The following is an 8,677-nucleotide window of genomic DNA, read 5'->3' as shown; positions in this document are numbered from 1 at the left end:
AAAATAAAATCTGTAGGGGTTCCAGACCACGAGACCACCCAGTCCCCTCTGGTCAATCTACCTAACATAAGTCAAACAGTCCTCTTTGTATTTAGGGTTTTCATGGAAGGACCTGATGATGATGGTCACGTAGACTTCTGGCTTTCAGTCCATCCATCAATGTTGGTGCATCAGGATGCTTTGAGTAGGTGGTGGTGGTGCAGGCCGCCACCACAAAGTAACCGGAAAAAGAAACAGAAGAGAGAGTTGGGGTCAGTACGGATTTTGGAGCCACCATGAATAGTTATTATGAAGAATTGAACATACAGAGTATCAGGATTAAGTTAAAGTGAAGTTATAAAAAGGCCATGTTAAAGTAATGTGTTTTCAGCAGTGTTTTAAAGTGCTCTACTGTATCAGTCTGGTGAATTCCTATTGGCAGGCTATTCCAGATTTTAGGTGCATAGCAGCAGAAGGCCGCCTCACCACTTCTTTTAAGTTTAGCTTTTGGAATTCTAAGGAGACACTCATTTGAAGATCTGAGGTTACGATTTGGAATATAAGATGTCAGACATTCTGATATATAAAATGGAGCGAGATTATTTAAGGCTTTATAAACCATAAGCAGAATTTTAAAGTCAATCCTGAATGACACAGGTAACCAGTGTAGTGACATCAAAACTGGAGAGATTTGTTCAGATTTTCTTTTCCTATTTAGGATTCTAGCAGCTGCATTCTGCACTCGTTGCAAGTGATTTATGTCTTTTTTTGGGTGGTCCTAAGAGGAGTGCGTTACAATAACCTAGTCTACTGAAAACAAAAGCGTGAATTAATTTCTCAGCATCTTTCAATGATATAAGAGGTCTAACTTTTGCTATGATTCATGATAAGAATCTGCTGCCATCTACCAGGATGCTGAAGAAGAAACGAGGGGGAACATTTCAGCAAGACAAGGGTCTCAAACACACAGCTGAGGAAAATCTCAATTGGTTTCAGAGAATCAAGAACATAAAGAAGCTGCTCGAATGGCCCAGTCAGTCAGTCAGTCACCCGACTTGAATCCAATTGAAAATCTATGGAAAGAACTGAAGGTCAGAGTTCATAGAAGAGGCCCCCCGGAACCTTCCAGATTTGAAGACAGTTTGTGTGGAATTAAGAATGGGCCAAAATCCCACCTGAGCAATGCATGCGTCTAGTTTTTCCATACAGGAGGCGTCTTGGAGCCGTCATCACCAACAAAGGCTTTCTACTGAGTGTGAAATACATTTCAGTAAGCGTGTTCAATTCTTGTTCCCTGTCATTCCGCTTTATTACACAAAACTCCATTTATGGACGTAATTGTTTTGTGGATTACTTGGGTTGTTAAACACATCTGGTGAACATTTCATGTCATCAGCCCCATTAGAAATATACTTACTGAGAAACACGTTGACGCATTCAAGACTTATTTTGCCCGCTGTACGTAGGCCCTTTAATAATAATAATAATACATTTTATTTATATAGCGCCTTTCCCATGCTCAAGGCACTTACAGAATATAAGAAAGAACGGCAGGGTATACAGTATATAGCACAGTACAAACCAAATAAATAAATAAAGAAGATTAAGACAGTAAATTCAGAGAAAGCCTAACAGACAACACAATTGATGGTCTCACACACACACAGACACACACACAGGTTACATGAGCATCTTGACATGGAGGTAAACTGAGAGAAGGGTAATAAAGTCAAGTAGAGCTAAAAGCCTTCCTGAACTGATGAGTTTTAAAAAGAATTCATGGAGTCAGCTGACCTGATTAATTTCGGTAGGTCATTCCAGAGTCTGGGCACTCGATACAGCTGAAGGCCCTGTCACCCATGGAGTGTAGATTAGTGTGGGCACAGAATCAGAGGACCTTAGTGGGCGGGCAGGCACATAGTGATGGAGAAGGTCACTGATGTAGTTTGGCGTGAGGTTATTTAAGGCTTTGTAGGTTATTAGTAGGATTTTATATTCGATTCTGTAAGACACAGGGAGCCAGTGAAGACGGAGCAGGATGGTGTGATGTGCTCGCTGCTGCTGGTTTGAGTAAGGACTCTTACAGCCGAGCTGAGATATAAGATTAGAAGGGCACCTGCCAGCAGCGAGTTACAATAATCGATACGGGATGTGATAAAAGCATGGACAAGTTTCTCAGCATTAGAAAAGGAGAGGAAGGAGCAAATACTGGATATGTTACGGAGGTGAAAGTAAGAAAGTTTCTTAATGTGATTTATGTGGGGGAATAAGAAAGGGAGGAATCAAAATGACACCAAGATTCTTTGCAGTAGAGGCAGGTCTGATGAGATCACCACCAAGATGGACTGGGAAGGAGCTCATTTTATTAAGTTGCATTTTAGTCCCAATTTGCAGGAGTTCAGTTTTGTTGCAGTTTAATTTTAAAGAGTTCTGCTCCATCCAGGTTTTAATTTCACTAAGGCAGGTTGTGAGCTGAGAAAGCTCTGATGAAGTTCCACTTTTAACATTGAAGTAGAGTAGAGTATCATCGGCATAAAAATGATAGCCCAGTCCATAGCTATGAATAATATGGCCAAATACAGAAGAGAAGAGGGCCGAGGACAGAGCCCTGTGGAGCTCCTTGTGTGAGCCGGCCGAGCTGGACCTGCTGTTGCCAAGTCTAACAAACTCTTGCCTATCAGTCAAATAGGACTTGAACCACTGGAGGGCAGTGCCAGAGATACCCAGCATGTTCTCCATTCTGGACAGTAGAATGTCATGTCTGACCGGAGTGTCAAATGCTGCACTGAGGTCTAACAGAATTAATATGCTGGTTTGTCCAAAGTCTGCTGCCATAAGCAGATCATTGGTTACCCGTGCTGTGCCCTGACACCAGACTGAAAGGGTGCCATCAAGTTATTAGTGGTTAAGTAATTGGTGAGCTGGGAAGCTACAACACGCTCAAGAGCTTTTGACAGGAAAGGTAAGTGGGAAATAGGCCGGAAATTGTTAAGATTGTCAGCATCAAGACCAGACTTTTTTAACATTGGGGTTACAGAAGCGATTTTAAAAGTGAGCGGCACAGAGCCAGTGTCAAGGGATGAGTTTATTATTGTTGTAACAGTCGGGATTATGGCATGAAGGCAGGATTTAAGTAGTGTGCTGGGGATGGGGTCCAGTACACAAGTAGTCGGCCTCATCTTACAAAGCAGGTTATTAACAAACACAGATGTGACTGGCGAGAACTTAGGGTAGGACCTGGATGGAGTGGGAAAACAGGGGAGATAGAAACAGATGATGTAATTATGTTAGTTGAATTATTTAGATCTTTAATTTTGTTACGGAAAAAGTGGAGGAATTCCTCACAGACTTCAGTAGAAGAGGTAGTTGGGCCAGATGCGGGTTCGAGTAGAAAACCCTTGGGTTATCGTGGCCACTTTCTATTATTCTGCCATAGTGGGTGTTCTTAGCAGCTGTCAGTGCTTCTCTGTAAGCTCTTTGGTGGTCAGAGAAAGCCTGGATGTGCCCGGTGAGGCCAGTCTTACGTGACATTCTCTCAAGGTGTCGGCCAGCTGCTTTCATAGATCACAATTCTGAGTTATACCAAGGAGCTGAACGTTTAAAGGAAACCTCCTTATGTTTTAAAGGAGCTGTTTTATCTAATGCTGAATGAAGGGCTGAGTTATAGTGGTCAACAAGACTATCTAGTGTTGATGGAATAGGTGCAGACAGTAAAAGATCAGAAATGGATCCAGAAAGGATAGAGGGACAGATATTTTTAAGGTTTCTGTAAGAAATTTGTGTTTACAGGTAAGAGGAGGGAAAGGCAGTGAGACAGTGAAAATACTGCTTTATGGTCAGAGAGTCCCAAATCAGTGCTGTACATGTTGGCAACAGATAGTCCAGAAGTGCAGATCAGATCCAATATATGACCACCAGAGTGGGTGGGAAAATCAACATGTTGTGTCAAGTCAAAACAGTCCAGTAAGGATAGGAATTCATTTCTCAGTTTAGATGTAGTAATGTCAATATGGATGTTGAAATCACCAAGAAGGATAATTCTCTGAGAGTAAGAGCTTAGGTGGGTTAAAAGTTCAATCAGATCAGATAAGAAGGATGCATTGTATTTTGGGGGATGATAAAGAACAATGAGTGAGACAGGACCTGATTCCGTTATTAGTTTAAGAGCCAGGCACTCAAAAGACAGTGGACAGTCAATTGGGATTCGTTTGATATTTAAGTCTGCTCTGATAATCACCGCTAGCCCACCGCCTTGTCTAGAACTGCGAGGTTCTGTGTGGAAAGTGAAACCAGGTGGCGTCGCCTCCGTGAGAGACGTCAATTCGTTCGGTTTTTGCCAAGTACAATACAATACAATACAATACAGTTTATTTTTGTGTAGCCCAAAATCACACAGGAAGTGCCGCAATGGGCTTTAACAGGCCCTGCCTTTTGACAGCCCCCCAGCCTTGACTCTCTGAGAAGACAAGGAAAAACTCCCAATAAAAACCTTGTAGGGAAAATGGAAGAAACCTCGGGAAAGGCAGTTCAAAGAGAGACCCCTTTCCAGGTAGGCTGGGCGTGCAGTGGGTGTCAAAAGTAGGGGGTCAATACAATACAATACACAGAACAGAACAATTCCTTCAGACAGCATAATAATAAAAATTTTAGAATTACAGTTTAACAGTAGATGATATGACATAATTAGGTTTGGATATTTTTCAGCCACGGCTGAAACGTTGCTCCGATGAAAGGACCCCTCTTTCCCATGATTCCTGTGATCCTCCATCAGGGATGACTTTACCATAGGCAGGCAAACAACTTGGCAGGTGGGCCGTGGCACCAATTGCCACATTTGGGTACTGAGAAAAGAAACAGAATAGGTGAGGGTTAGTATTCAAATATAATTATCATGTTACTTATGTTACAGTGCTAATGACTAACAACAGAGATGCAGTCTGTACAGTTAATCAGCAGCTCTAGTCAGGGTGTGCTAAACTGAAGAAGTGAGTCTTTAGCCGGGATTTAAAGGCTGAGACCGAGGGGGCATCTCTTATGGAAGCAGGAAGACCGTTCCACAGTTTAGGGGCCCTGTAACTAAAAGCTCGACCTCCCACTGTTATTTTATTAATCCTTGGAATCCTAAGCAGACCGGCATCTTGAGATCTTAATGTGCGCTCAGGTTTGTAAGTCATGATAAGTTCAGACAAGTAAGCCGGACCTCAGCCATTTAATGCTTTATATGTTAAAAGAAGGATTTTGAAATCTGCCCTGAACTTAACTGGGAGCCAGTGTAAAGATTCAAGAACTGGGGTTATGTGTTCATATTTTCTTGTTCTTGTAATAATTCTTGCAGCGGCATTTTGGATTAACTGGAGGCTGTATAGAGAACAGTTTGAACAGCCAGTGAACACCGCATTGCAGTAGTCAATCCTACTAGAGATAAATGCAGGAATTAATTTCTCACAATCCTGTTAATTTAGAAAGCGCCTTAATTTCCTAACATTTTTAAGATGGAAAAAACGTGTTTTGGACGACTTTGTAATATGAGCTTTAAATGACATGCTAGAGTCAAAGATAACTCCTAGATTGTGGGCTGATTCAGTAAATTAAAGGGGATTCCAACTGAGTTAAATGACGACAAAATATTGCTGTGATCAGCGTCACTCCCTCCAATAATTAACATCTCTGTTTTATCTGTATTTAAAGACAAGTAGTTCTCATCAATCCACTCCTTTAATTCACTAACACAACTAATTAAAGACAACATCAGAGAAACTTCATCGTCAAGTCTCCATTAGACACAGAATATCAAGTTTGGTGTCAGTGATGAGTTCTGACAGCACCAATGCTTTGCCATTAAGAGATCTCGAGTTAAACAGAGCCATATTAGTTAATGAGGCTCCTTTTTGCACAGAGCCGTGGTCAGGGTTTATTTCCACATAATATAAATTTGGCACACTGACACTTCTGTTTCCAGTGCCATAAGAAGGACGGCTTATTCCTGAGCAAATGCTGCCGGTTGTCTTTTCATTCGCAGCCCGGCGGTGGCGGCAACCTGACCCGCGACGTACATATTTCGGGCGCTGCAAAATACCGGCGTCTTTTAGGATGTTCCAGTCAGACCATTTGCTCTTGACAAACTGTTTAGCTGTAAACATTGAAAAGGCCGTGCAGTCGGTGTGAACTCACTTAGTAAGCCTTCATTTCTGTTGTGCCTTCAGCCTCTACGTAGTCCACATTTATTTTCTACAGCACCTTAATCCACATTCACACAAAACAAACAAGACAAAAACTGAGCATTATGACAAAAACACCCCAACCACATACCAGATGTGAGAGAAGGTGTGTAAACCAGGTATACCTGTAAATCTGCTGATGGTATTGAAACAAACAGATTTGTCGCAAGATGATAATGACAGTGATTGAGAGAGTGACAACCAGCTGGATGATGTGGACCCTGGAGGCTCTGGAACTGAGAACTGGAGGAACTGCCCGTAGGCGTTTCTTCAACACAAGGCCTCTGACTCGTCACGAATGTCAGGACAGAACCACACGAACGTTCTGCCGCCCGCTGAGTGCAAACCGTCACCAAACGCCAAATGTGTTGTTTGCATCAAGCGTGGCCAACGCAAAGAAACACGATATATTTATGGCGCATGTGGTTGTAGGCCTGCACGCGGCGTGGTGCCATCCTTCAAGGACTCGTGTTGCTGGTCAAATTAAAGCAATCAACAGTTTCTTACACTTTTAATAAAGCCGCTGCTTTTCTGCAGCATCCTGGTAATGCATTTTTCAGCAGTCGGTGTGAATCTGTACCTTGTAATGATAACGGTGGCGGAAAAGAGAGATAGACGCACAATCGGAGCACCGCAGGTATTTGGCCCCACGCGTCTCACAAGTGCTTCTGCCTGCCATGAGAGTTGAGATAAGCATTGTGGTCTACGCCTGGGGTGCCCACACTTCTTTGGCTTGTGAGCTACTTTTAAAATGATCTACCTCCATTAAAAATGCTCTATATATATACACGGAGTATACTTTATACATAAAATGTATGTTGTCATAGCTTTCATAACTGAATAACCTTCATGGCACAACAACAATTCAATACAATTATGGTCACTGCAGTATTTGGATTTAATAATCGTCATGTGGGAAAAGGCTGACTGGCCTAAACAATCAGAGCCGAATAACGCAGTCAAGGAGGCAGCTCTTCTTCTGCCTAATGATCGAGTGACTCTCCCTGAACGATGCTTTTGAATTCAGCCGAGTTAATCTGTCTGATTAACTGCGATTTTAGTTCCCTCTCCTTTCTCTTTCTCAGATCGCTTTTTGGAAGGACGTCAGTTTCGTAGTTTTTATGAACAGTTCGACAGTGCCTTTCCACGCTTTCCTTCTCTGGAAGAGCAATGATAGATTGACAGACCAGACAAACGCACTTCGATTGTCACATTGGGGGAAAAGAAAAATCCTCTTCCAATTCCACATCCGGCCCATAAACAACAATTGTTTTTTAAATCCCTTCTTTAGTCGATATAAATTGGAAGGCTAACTCGACCACTTAGATAGCTGGAGTTTTGCAGTAGCTCACGTGTTTGATCGTGCGTACAGGATGATCAGTGTGTGTTAGAAGAGAAGACATCAGACTGGCTGCCCTGTATGTCAATCAAGTGGCAAACGCCATAGGGAGGATATTTGATAGACTAACGTTTAAAACATTTTTTTTTGAATGCAACTCGATCTACCTGCACTGCCTTTGTGATCTACCGGTCAATCGCGATCGACGTCTTGGGCACCGCTGGTCTACATATAGAATACGCGTAAACACGCTGTGGCTATCCTCTGGTATGGTACGTTTGCATTTCCAGTTGGACGGCGATGTTGACCTCATTCAGTTGTTTGTTTTGTCATGAAGACAGAAGGTGGATGTCATACATACTGGTCTGTGCTTCTACTGGTGTCATTAGGCAGATTTGTTGATTCGGGTGCTTTGAGAAGCACAATCTGTAACTCCTGAGGCTGTTCGTTATCCGCTCTCTTAACGGCTCTCTTATTGGGGTGTGACACATAAATATTTTACAGCTGATATTTTCATAAACAAAGCTGCCCACTTGTCTGACACTATTGCTGTAACCGAACAACAGAGAACTCGCACAGCACCTGTGACAAAACGTATCATTCACTTCCACCATCACTGATGTCTCCGAATGCCAACGTATAATCGGATGCTCCACAATGGCTTTTCCATTACATCAGGTTGTGACACTTATTCCAAACCTCTTGCTGATTCTGCCCGCTGCTCTAAACACCTCGGAGGTTTCCAAACACTGTCTTTCCAAGCTTATGGATGCCTGTCTTTTTTACTTTCTTGTGTATGAAGTATAGGGAAAGTACTGGAATCGTTCAAAGATTCGATGTCGAGATTTTGATGAATCTCGACGTTTTTAGACCTCTCTGAGTCTGGAAACACCGTCTTTGGAATTACTGTATGTCTGTGTGTCCGTGTGTGTAAACACGATAACATTGAGGACGCTTTCACTCAGCTCAACCAAATTTTGCATACAAGTACGAAGTATAAAACGTAGATTTCTATCAACTTTTGAGCGTTTTCCGCTAACAGGAAGTGGTGCTTTACCTTTTATTCAAGCAGATGCAAAGTCCGATTTAATCTACTTTACTTTTATAATAATTGTTCAATATATTATTCATTTGATTTGAA

This window comes from Polypterus senegalus, chromosome 16 (genome assembly GCF_016835505.1).
Source record: "Polypterus senegalus isolate Bchr_013 chromosome 16, ASM1683550v1, whole genome shotgun sequence".
Classification (NCBI taxonomy): domain Eukaryota; kingdom Metazoa; phylum Chordata; class Cladistia; order Polypteriformes; family Polypteridae; genus Polypterus; species Polypterus senegalus.
The sequence above is the reverse complement of the archived record's forward strand: the minus strand, read 5'-3'. Positions refer to the sequence as shown.